This window comes from Carcharhinus amblyrhynchos, chromosome 19 (assembly GCF_965287045.1).
Source record: "Carcharhinus amblyrhynchos chromosome 19, sCarAmb.v2.hapA, whole genome shotgun sequence".
Taxonomy (NCBI): domain Eukaryota; kingdom Metazoa; phylum Chordata; class Chondrichthyes; order Carcharhiniformes; family Carcharhinidae; genus Carcharhinus; species Carcharhinus amblyrhynchos.
In genome coordinates, this window is record NC_137342.1 from 11,907,795 (window position 1) to 11,920,624 (window position 12,830).

Below are 12,830 nucleotides of genomic sequence, written 5' to 3' on the forward strand. Positions count from 1 at the left end.
TATATAATGTCTTTTATGGCTCATCTTCTTAAATACTTCAAGGCAATTGCAATTTGTGGTTATAAACTCCATTGCAATCAAATCACAGTTTAATAGATGTGGGCTTTGTGGGAATCCAGATTGGTGAGTCACAGTTTTGCAGTAATCCTGTTTTGAGTACATTATCAGTTTAATCTTCTGATTTACTCCAAGGAATAAGTAATCAAGCACAAAGTATTGTAACAAACAGCCCAATATATTCTGACTTACAGATAGAGCTATGTTAATGAAGACTGTAGCAAAACTCAACTACATTTTAAGAAGTCTCACAACACCAGGTTAAAGTCCAACAGGTTTATTTGGTAGCACAAGCCACAAGCTTTCAGAGTGCTGCTCCTTCATCAGGTAAATGGGAGTTCTGTTCACAAATAGGGCATATAAAAACACAAACTCAATTTACAAAATAATGGTTGGAATGTGAAACTTTACATGTAATCAAGTTTTAAAGGTACGGACAACGTGAGTGGAAAGAGGGTTAAGCACAGGTTAAAGAGATGTGTATTATCTCCAGTCAGGACAGTTAGTGAGATTTTGCAAGCGCAGGTAAGTCGTGGGGGTTACAGATAGTATGACGTGAACCCAAGGTTCCGGTTGAGGCCGTCCTCATGTATGCGGAGCTTGGCTATCAGTCTCTGCTCAGCGACTCTGCGTTGTTGTGTGTCACGAAGGCCACCTTGGAGAATGCTTACCCAAAGATCAGAGGCTAAATGCCTGCGATTGCTGAAGTGTTCCCAAAAGGAAGCGAACACTCTTGCCTGGTGATTGTAGAGCGGTGTTCATTCATTCGTTGTTGTAGCATCTGCATGGTCTCCCCAATGTACCATGCTTTGGGACATCCTTTCCTGCAGCATATCAGGTAGACAACATTGGCTGAGTTGCAAGAGTAGGTACCGTCTACCTGGTGGATGATCTCACGTGAGATGATGGCATCTATGTCGATGACCAGCATGCTTGCACATCTCTCCATTCACATTGTCTGTACCTTTAAGACTTGATTACCTGTAAAGACTCACATTCCAACCATTATTTTGTAAATTGAGTTTGTGTCTTCGTATGTCCTGTTTGTGAACAGAACTCCCACTGACCTGATGAAGGAGCTTGTGGTCCGTAGCTTGTGCTACCAAGTAAACCTTTAGGACTTCAACCTGGTGTTGTGAGACTCCTTACTGTGCTTACCCCAGTTCAACGCCAGCATCTCCACATCATAACTACATTTTATCAGCTTATTCAAAATGTTAACTCAATAAAAACAAATTATTGGTCGCATTCTTTAAAATCAATTTCATATCATTTCACACTGCGTATATTGTTACTGTTGTTGGAGTGTGCAATTCTGTGGCACATATGGCTAACCAGGCGAACATGTCATTGAAAAGGAATTAGGTGAATATTTCAAAAGGAGAAATGTGAAAAGGTATTGAAAACAAGCGTGCAATTTGGAATTTGAGTTAACAACAGTAGATTAAAGAGAATAATTGACAGAATGATTGACTGCACTCCCCCTCCCACCACTAACACCCCTGCCCCCACCACTGCTTTTATAAAGAGACACTGGGGACATATTTTAATCCCTAAGAACAACTGAGTGGGCTGAAATTAAAACTTTTTCATTTCTCAAACCAGAGCCTAACCCACCACCGACACATCCAATTCCAGTTTTAACAGATGTGGGTGTGTGAGTAAGATCTAGTAAGGAGGCTGCATGTCTTCATTGCACTTACAACTTTAGCTTCAACCCTTGAATCTCAGGAATTGTATTTGGGAGGGGTTGGATCTATGAGTTACATACATTTGCACCACTGCTTGTGGGCCAAGAGCAGCAGGAGTGATAGTAAGGGTTCCATCAAACTTCCTATAACTTAAATATTAAGATATTTTGGCCTTGGAGGGAGTGCAGAGGAGGTTTAGTAGGCTGATACTGGAGTTGAGGGGGTTGAGCTATGAGGAGAGGCTGAATAAACTGGGCTTGTACTCGTTAGAGTTTAGAAGAATGAGGGGAGATCTCATTGAGACGTATAAGATGATGAATGGGATGGATAGGGTAGAGGTGGAAAGACTCTTCCCGCTCAAAAAAGACAGTAGGACTAGGGGGCACAGCCTCAAGATAAAAGGGGGGCGGTTTAGAACAGAGTTGAGGAGGAACTTCTTCACTCAAAGGGTGGTGAATCTCTGGAATTCTCTGCCCGTTGAAGTGGTGGAGGCTGCCTCGCTAAATATTTTTAAGACGCGGGTTGATGGGTTTTTGATAAGAGAGGGGATTAAGGGTTATGGGGAGAAAGCGGGAAAGTGGAACTGAGCAGCGACAGATCAGCCATGATCTTATTGAATGGCGGGGCAGGCTCGAAGGGCTAGATGGCCTACTCCTGCTCCTATTTCTTATGTTCTTATGTTCTAAATAAATCTCAGCTTTGTCCGCAGAAATAAAGAAAAATTGTGTTACCTTTGGAGAATTGTGCTTTAAAGCAAAGTGCACATACAGTATTTTAATAGCTGAAATGTGAACAACATGGTGATGAGACATTCATTATTTAATGTTGTTTCTAATGTCTCCTAGCCAAGGATGCTATCACTAAGCCAAGACTGCTATCTTTTACTTACCAATACAGGAAAGCAGTTAGGAATTTTTATGATTAAAGTGATTTACTGGTATATGGTGGCACAGTGATTAGCACAGCTGCTTTACAGCACCAGGGTCCCGGGATCAATTCCAGCCTCAGGGGACTCTCTAGTTGGAGTCTGCATGTCCTCCCCATGTCTGCGTGGGTTTCCTCCGGGTGCTCCGGCTTCCTCCAAGATGTGCAGGTTAGGTTGATTGGCCATGCTAAAATTGCCCCTTAGATTGTCTGAGTGTGTTTGGCACAATGCCCCTCCGGCTAAAAGCTCCTGGCAACAGACTAGCAACCTGTTCCAGGAATAATTAACTCCAGGAACAGTCTGACCTATGCATCGTCAGGGTGTGGAAAGGTTGAGGGAAAGAGACTGGCTTGTTTAGAGTGTAGCATAATCATTAGTTTGCACTTTTACATGAAGGCAAGTTGTCCTCATTGGATTTAGTGAATCCAGTCATGCCTGTTGCTCTGTAGATTCACTTGTTTTGAAGTAAAACAGCTAAACAAATTGTTTCTTTCAAATTGTCAGACTAACTTGGAGAACAATTGGAAAAGGCATACAAGGATATGCACAAGTCACAACTTTCCAGTTCGGAGCATAGATTGATGTACTATTGTATCATTGGATAGCAGCCATTACAGGAGGACTCTTCAAAATTAAACACTCAAGCCACTCACTGGAATGACCAGCACTGTGATATCAAATAGAACACCTCAACCCCAACCTTTAAACAAAAACAAGAATGCTGGAAAATCTTAGCAGGTCTGAGAGCATCTGTGGATAGAGAATAGAACGAACATTTCAGGGCCATCATGGACGGCACAGTGGCACAATGGTTAGCACAGCTGCCTCATGGTGCCAGGGACCCGGGTTCAATTCCAGCCTCGGGTCACTATCTGTGTGTAGCGTGCGCAATGTCCGCAAGCCTGCATGGGTTTTCTCCAGGCACTCTGCCTTCCATTCACGGTTCAAAAGATGTGCTGGTTAGGTGCATTGGTCATGCTAAGTTCTCCCTCAGTGTATCTGAACAGACATTGGAGTGTCATGATTAGGGGATTTTCACAGGAACCTCATTAACTTGTTAAGGGCAGCCTACTTGTGAGAAGGCTTGCATTAACACTCGTGAGATTTCTGCCATCAGTACACTCTGATTTCTAAATGTGTCTGTGCTCTTTTTAACCATGATCGCCACCATTTACATTCCCCTTGTCTTTTTGTCTATGATAGCTTTGTCAATTACTCTCCCAACCAACCCAACAGTAGAAATGTCTTCCTATTTTCTGCATTGATGAAGTGACATCCAGAATTGAAATCAGATGATCAAAGGATTGGATAGGGTGGACAGTGAGAGCCTTTTACCTCGGATGGTGACGGCTAACACGAGGGGACATAGCTTTAAATTAAGGGGTGGTAATTATAGGACGGATGTCAGAGGTAGGTTCTTTACTCAGAGGGTAGTAAGGGCATGGAATGCCCTGCCTGCAGCAGTTGTGGACTCGCCAACTGTAAGGGCGTTCAAATGGTCAGTGGATAGGCATATGGATAACATTGGAATAGTTTAGGTTAGAGGGTCATTAGATTGGTTCCACTGGTCGGTGCAACATCGAGGGCCGAAGGGCCTGTACTGCGCTGTAATGTTCTATGTTCTATGTTAACTCGATTGTCTCTTCACAGATAATGTCAGACATAAGAACATAAGAGCTAGGAGCAGGAGTAGGCCATTTGGCCCCTCGAGCCTGATCCACCATTCAATAACATCATGGCTGATCTTCTCGAAATTCAGCTCCATTTACCTGCTCAGAATAATCTTTAATTCCTTTGCCGTTCAAATATTTATCTATCCTTGCCTTAAAAACATTCAATGAGGTAGCCTCAATTGCATGACTGGGCAGGGAATTCCACAGATTCACCACCCTTTCTGTGAAGAAGTTCCTCCTCAACTCAGTCCTAAATCTGCTCCCCCTTATTTTGAAGCTATGCCTGGTTCTAGTTTCACTTGCCAGTGGAAACAATTTCCCTGCTTCTATCTTATCTATTCCCTTCATAATCATATATGTTTCTATAAGGTCTCCCCTCATTCTTCTAAATTCCAGTGAGTATAGTGCCAGTTCACTGAAGCTCTCCTCATAAGTGAACCCTCTTAACTCCAGAATCAACCTAGTGAATCTCCTCTGCACCCCGTCCAGTGCCAGTACATGCTTTCTCAAATAAGGCAACCAAAACTGTACGCAGTTCTCCAGGTATGGCCTCACCAGCACCTTGTACAGCTGCAACATAACCTCGCTGTTTTTAAACCCCATCCCTCTAGCAATGAAGGACAAAATTCCATTTGCCTTCTTAATTACCTGCTGCAACTGCAAACCAACTCCTTGTGATTCTTACACAAAGACACCCAGATCCCTCTGCACAGCAACATGCTACAATTTTTTACTATTTAAATAATAGCCCATTTTGCTGTTATTCCCACCCAAATGGATGACCTCACATTTACCAACATTGTATTCCATCTGCCAGACCCTCGCCCACTTGCTTAGACTATCTATATCCCACTGCAGACTTTCAGCACACTTCACTCTGCCACTCATCTTAGTGTCATCTGCGAACTTTGACACACTACCTTGATCCCCAACTCCAAATCATTCTACGTAAATTGTAAACAATTGCGATCCCTGGCAGACCTGCTGAGACTTTCCAACATTTCTGTTTTTGCTTCAGATTCCAACATCCGCAGTGTTTTGCTTTTACCCTGAACTTTAAAACTGATCAATCTTGGTGCTCTGATTTAGGATTTATTAGCAGTGGGATAATGGATAATAAGTCCCTTTCAAACATTTAGGCCTACACCATTTCAGCAAGACCAGCCGACAATGGGAAATGATTGAGTTATCTGGACTCTGAGGGATGCCGTGTGGATATCCCTGTGACAAGAGAGCAGTGGAGAGAGGAAGAGTAAGGCGTTCACACGTAACAGCGAGGAAGAGGTTAAGAAGTTGTGGAAATTATTGAGCTTGAAGCACATTTTTCAGACTGACTTAAAAGAGAGACCAGTGAGCCTGGTGAGTAGCGGTTAAAGAAACACGGGGTGATAATTAGGCAAGCTGTGTGACATTTAGCACCGCTGCATGAATTCCCATTAAGAAAGCTTCAGCCAGGAGTGAGGGCTGAAAGGACTCCCTCAATTGGAAATGACAGCATGTTTCGCAGGCTGTCCCCTCCTCGGCCACATTCAAAAAAATTGCCTGCAGCCATACAACCTCCTCAGGGGGCCTGCAAGCAAAGTGCCTTTCCAGAATTACGGTCTATTTCCAACGCTGACCAAGTGAAAAGAGCTGTCCTTAATTCTTCTGGATAATTCTTATCATTAAACCTGATGAATCATGCTCATCGCAGCAAAAGCTGCAAAAGCAAACATGTATTTTCTTTTAAACACAGTGGTTAGCACCGCTGCCCCACAGTGCCAGGAACCAGGGCGCAATTCTGGCCTCGAGTCACTGTCTGCCTGGAGTTTGAACGTTCTCCCCGTGTCTGCGCAGGGTTTCCTCCGGATGCTCCGGTTTCCTCCCACAGTCCAAAGATGTATGGGTTAGGTGGGTTGGCCATGCTAAATTGCCCCTTAATGTCAGGGGGACTAGGAGAGTAAATAGATGGAGTTACAGAGATTGTTGTCAGTGAAGTCTCAATGGGCTGAATGGCCTCCTTCTGCACTGTAGTGATTCTATGATTCTAAATTCACAAAAGCTGCAGAGTTTATTATTGTAAACTTTTCCACAGAGATTAGATTTCCATTTTTGCTCTTTGAAAACATGTTGGAATTAAATATTTGGCACATTTAATGCAACACAATAATATTTGAAATATATCCAATAAATAAACATTTGTTTATTTTAAAATTTATAAGAAATTAAGAAATGAAAACAAGGCCCACAGCCCATTTAAAGGCACATTATTTTTTATATTTATCCATAAGATTTTGGCATAGCTGGGAAAACTCATATTTATTGCCTGTCCAGAATTGGGAAGGTGGTGGTAATCCACCTTCTTGAACTGTTGTAATCCTTATGGTATAAGTTTGCTTACATTCTTAAGAGGGAATTCCAGGATTAGCACCATTGATGTTAAAGAACAACAATTTTGTTCCAAACTACAATGGTACATGACTTGAAGGGGATTTGCTGTTTCCTTGTTCTTCCAAGCATGCCAGTGATGGAGATGGAGAGTATTTAAGGTGGTGGTAGTTGGTATGCCAACCAAGCAGGTTGCTCTGCTCTGGATGGCGTTGAGCTTCATGAGTGCTAATGGAGCTGAGCCCACTTAGACAAGGGAAGATTATTTCAATGCACTCCTAACTTGTACCTTGTGCATGATTTGAAGATAAGTTGTTTCCTTTCTTGACCAAAGTGCCAATCCTCTTTCAAAAGGTTATGCTCTAAATATGCCATAAATGTATGATAATAACTTTCGCGATATTGAATATCGGGAATCCTGTTACGTCACTGGAAGGGACCACTGCATCATACTTTTACAACCATGTGAAATACAGTTTGGACATCTTGCGGGATTTTTCCACTCCCGTTGCTGATCCCATCGAATGAAAGCAGGAATGGAAAATCCCAACACCAGCCCCGCCCCCCCCCCCCCCCCCCCGGCCCACTGGTGTCACTGCCATTTTCATCCATCATTCCTTTCTCAATTCACGTTGCAATTACTTGGCCAACACTCCACTGGAACCACCAGAAGGAAAGAACCTACATTTATCTGGCACCCTTCAGGATGTCCTGAAGCCCTTTACACCCAATGGAGCACTTTTAAGATAAAGTTACCATTGTAATATTAGGAGCCATAGCCTCAGCAAGGGCTCACAAACAGGAATGAGTTAAACAATCAGATAATCTATTAATCGGGACAGGGGGTAGAACTCATTGAAAAACAGAACGCTGAGGAAGATGGATATCTGAAATAAAAACAGAAAGTGTGGGGAATACTCAGCAGGTCTGGCAGTTCCAGGGTCGTGGAGGATTGACCCCTTTGAGGGGGGCAATACCTGAGGGCCATGTGATCGGGTCAGACCCCAATGGAGAAGCAGCATGCGACGCTGAGCCAATCAGGAGCGAGGGCATGTACCCGGGGCTGGGGAGGAATCTCAGTTGGAGCCAGTGGAGCAGAGACTGTAGTCATGTCTTTAGTTCAGACTGATCATTGCTTGTATTTGCATATTAATATTGTTGGTAATGAAGCCTTCTTAATTTGAAATCACAACGAGTCACCCTCGAGTCATTACAAGGGCGATATGTTTCCATCAGAAACAAAACATTAAGGGTGATTGTCCCAGCCTGCTGTGCTGCTTGAGTAGTACAGCAGGCCAGGAGACATGAGGAGACGACATTTCCCGGGCTTCCTGCCTGGTATCACGGCCTGCACGAGACTCCCAGGCAAAAACTTCCATCGAAATCAGCTGCATGCCAGAAATCGGCACAGAACTGATGGAATTATGGAAATGACGATTTCTATGTGATCAGTAGGCCCACTCTCCCAGCCTGCTAATGTCTCCTCCCTTCCCCCGCCAGGGGAAGTTCACTCCAGAGGGATTTACTACTGCTCCCTACTAATAGGGAACAGGCGGCTGACCCCACTGGAAGGCAGAGAGGCCATTGAGGCCCCCCCCGCCCCCCCGGGATGTCAGAGGTAAGGAGTGTTGCCCTTGGGTTGTGCCAATCAAGTGTCACTTTGGCACTGCCCACTGGGCATCAAGTAGTGCCGAGGGGCAGAACCAGAGGGAGTGGGGCCTATTGGTGGAGTGGTCAGTGGAGGGGGTGAACCCACTGCCTCTATGCACTAGGATCACTGGGAGACATGATCGGGGTTTGCCATCTGGATTGGTGGAGGGGGAAACATTGGGATTGGCCGTGGGGTGGGTGTTCAGGGTTGCCGGGAGGGAGTGAAATTGATTCAGGAGATTGGGGCTAGCTGAGTAAAGGGCCATCGGGACTAGCCTGGGGAGGTCCTGGAGGGGAGGTGGTAAAGAGGTGGTGGGGGGGTGGGGGGGTGGGTCGGGAGGTGGTGATTGGAAGGCCAGCAATGGGGAGTTTGCAGGGCTGGCCAGCGATCTGGAGGCTGGCAACGCTGAACCACTGCACATGTGTGGATCTCCATGGTGACAGTTTGGCACAAGCGCAGTGGCCTGCTCCGTGCTATGCTGCTGGCCTGTGGGGCAGGAATAGGTCCCACTCCCTGATTTCCAGAGTGAATCCCACTTGGGCACTTGTGATGCACAGGGTGTTAGCGATTCATTCTGAAAATAAAGCTGAAAATACCACCAAGACTTACTCCCATTTTCCCACATGTTGGGGACTTACAAAATTTTTGGGACCATTCTGGCCATTAACCTGTCTATCCCTCTACAGATGCTGCCTGACCTGAAGACTATTTTATTAAATGAGGGAAAACTCCCTGCCTTCCTTCGAATAGCACCTTTTAATCTTCTATGTTCAACTGAAAGAATAGCCAGTGCCAAGGTGATGTGCTCAATTCTCTGGAATGCAACTTGAACTCATTGACTCAGAGGCAAGAGCCAAGGCTGACACCTTAAAAAACATATTAACTGATCATTCATCCCAAGTAAGTTCGACACCATGACAACGATGACACTTTAAAAGTAATTCACTAGCAGTGAAGGTTTTTGGACCTTTATCTTTGAGGATGTGAACAGGATTGATATCAATAAATACAGCATTAGTAGATAATCATATTTCCCTATCAAACTGGGGACACAACTTTCTGTGAGATTAAACCGGCTAATTTACACAAAGGCGACACAGTAGTGCCTAATCCTCCAGCTTTAAACATGCGTCTGAGGCCATGAGGATATTGCAGGAGACTTTCTGACTTTTCCTGCCAGTGGGATCTTCCAATTCTGCAGAAGGTGACCTCCCGCGACAGGCAAGCCATGCAAAATGCCACAAACATCGGCAGGACTGGAAGATCCCAGCAGCGGCCAATGGTAAGTGATCTCTGCCGATGGAACATCTTGCCCTTTGCTGTGGGACCTTGCCATGATCAATCATTTTTATTCTTTCATGGGATGTGGGCGTTGCTGGCATGACTGACGATCTGTTGCCCATCCCTTATTGTCCTTGAGAAGGTGGGGGTGAGCCATCTTCTTGAACAGTTGTCGTCTATCTTGTGCACAGTGCTGTCAAGAAGGGAGTTCGAGGACTTTGACTCAGTGACAGTGAAACTATAGTGGGAAACTTCCAAACCGGAATGGTGTGGGGCTTGAAGGGGAATTTGCTTGCTTGTGTTCTTCCCAAGTGTCTGCTGCCTTTGTCCTTCAAGGTGGTGGGGAAGTCCTGTGTTTAGAAGATGTGGGTGAAGAAGTCTTGGTGAGCTGCTGCATGTTAGGGTTAGGGTTTGGGTTAGGGTTAGGGTTAGGATTACGGTTAGGGTTAGGGTTAGGATTACGGTTAGGGTTAGGGTTAGGGTAGGTGGCGAAGATTGCTGCCACTGTGCTGGTGATGGAGGGAGTGAATGTTTCAGTTGATGGATGGGGTGACGATCCAACTTTATGCTGAATGGTATCAAAGCCCTGGAGTGTTGTTGGAACTGCAAGTTGAGAATGTTCCATCATAGATAGAGTGTTACTCCTATTTCTTGTGTTCTTGTGGAAAGCCAATGAGATGGTCTGTCCAAGGACTCTACCCTGAGGAACTCACGCAGTGACACTCGGATGAGGTAATAGCCCTCCAACAACCACAACCATATTCCTTTGTGCAAAGTATGACTCCAACCAGTGGAGCGTTCCCCCCCACATTCCCATTGACTTCGATTTTCCCAGCGCTTCCTAATGCCACACTTGGTCACATCTTGCCTTGATGTCAAGGGCAGTCACTCGCACCTCCCCTCTTGAGTTCAACTCTTTCCCCTATGTTTGGACCGAAGCTATAATAAACTAAGTGGCCCTGGCAGAGCCCACACTGAGCATCAATGAGAGGGTTAGTAAATGTAAGTGCTGTTTTATAGCTCCTGGCTTGATAATAATAGTAGTGTGAAGCTGTGAAGTTACAGACTGTGTTTGAATACAATTCTACTGCTGCTGATGGCCCACTGAGCACCTTGGATGCCAGCATTTAAACTGCTAGATGTGTTTTAAATTTATTCTATTTAGCACACAACACGATGGAGGGTATCCTCAGCGTGACGATGGACTTCACAAAGACTGTATGGTGGTCATTGCTATCTCTACTGTCATGGACAGATGCATTTGGGACAGGTAGACTGGTGAGTTTTTTGCCATTGTTGTCTCCATCACTACCTGACACAGATCCAGCTTGGTAGATATGAATCAGTTAGGTGGGTCAGTAGTGGTAGAGAGGTAGTGGTACATCAGTCTTGGTGATAGGGACTGAAGCCCCCCACCCAGACGACATTCTGTGCCCTTTCCATGCTCACTGCTTCCTCCAAATGACATTTGACGTGGAGGAGTACTGATTCATCAGCTGAGAGGAGGAGGTGGGTGACAATCAGTCAGAGATTTTCTTGCCCATGTTTGAGCTGATGCCACGAACTCCATGGAGTCTGGAGGCACTATTGAGGAATCTCAGGATCCCTAACCATGTACCACTGTGCTGTCACCGCCTCTGGTCCCAGTCGCTGGGACAGGACACATTCAGGGATGGTTATGGTGGTGTCTGGGACATTGTGGACAGAATTTTATCATCCCACTCATCACAGAAATTGTAGTGGGTGGGAGGGACAAAGACCATGCAAAGGTCTCGGGCGGGATTTTCTGGCCTTGGAGTGAACGTGGCTGTAAAATCCTACCCTTTGTGTAGGGTATGACTTTCTGAGGCTGTTGCTTGGCTGGTCTGTGAGACAGTTCTCCCAGTTTTGGCATGGAGTATGGAGGAGTTGGCAGAGGTAGGTGTGCTATTGCTGTTTCTGGTGCCTCAGTTGATGCCATGTGGTCCTTCCAGTTTTATTCCTTTTTGTTTATTTGACTTTTTTTGCCTGTTGTTTTGCTATAATGCAAGTGATAACACTTCAAAAGTGCTAGATTGGATGTAAATGTCTTTCTGATGCTGAGGTTCTGAAAGGTGCTATGTTAGTGCGAGTTCTTTCAGACTGCATAGATTCCCTCGAGGCCACTAGTGTTAATTTAAAACAGGGTACTATCTTCCTATCTTGGGCCCATTATTCCCTGTTGTTGCTTTCGACTATGACAGTGCAAAGACAGATCAATCGCGTTCTTTCCTGACCAAAGATATCAGATGTCTTTTTCAGAGTGTGTTCTTTTTCCAATGGGAGTTGCCAGCTCCCTCTGCGAGGCTGTAACTTCTGTTATGGTCAGTCTGCCTTCCATTTAGAAGTTTGCCTGAAGACAAAGGTAATTCTCATTGTCTCTGCGCTTCTCCAAGTCGACTGGACCTACTACCGGAAACATTACCCATAATTAGTTTCTCATGTCGACAAATCAACTGGTGTCATCAGTTTCAAAGTCAAGAGATGGTTTAAATGCTGAACATTTCTCTGTTGTGACATGTTCTTTTGCTTGAACGTTTATTTCAAAAGGCCGTTCACAGTTCCATCTGAAGTCTATTCTTGCCAGGACATGCACTGGATGGCTCTCTGCCATGTGTTACAAGATATTTACACAGTCTGCACTCAGATTATATTTACAATGTCATTTGAACTCTTTGATCACACAACCAGCTCATAGCTCCTTCCGACCTTCTATTATATAGCCAGCTCATTTTCGAGCAGTTGATAGTTTTAATGGGCACGTAGCTGTTTGCAATTGTAATGTCTTTCTTTGACTGTAAATTATGTTACACACTGTTGCCATTTTAATGCAGATGGTCATTTTGCGCTTCCATTGAAGTATTGGGAAATAATGGGTGTGGTTTTGGCCACCAGTGTCCAGGAGCTTTTCATTTTGAAGAGAAACAAAATCAGGTGCCAGCTCTTCAAGATTTCATCTGGTTCCGTGCCAGCCCTTCTTACCGTCGATGAACTCAGGTGGGTCCAATGTGCCTCAATACTAAATGCATTTCCTGGTGTATCGACAGAAAATGTGGCTGGCTGTTCAATTTTTCCCTTCATTCCAGTGTACAGGTTTTTGTTTGTTCGTTCGTGAGATGTGGGCATCGCTAGCTGGGCCAGCATTTGTTGTCCATCTCTGAGGGCAG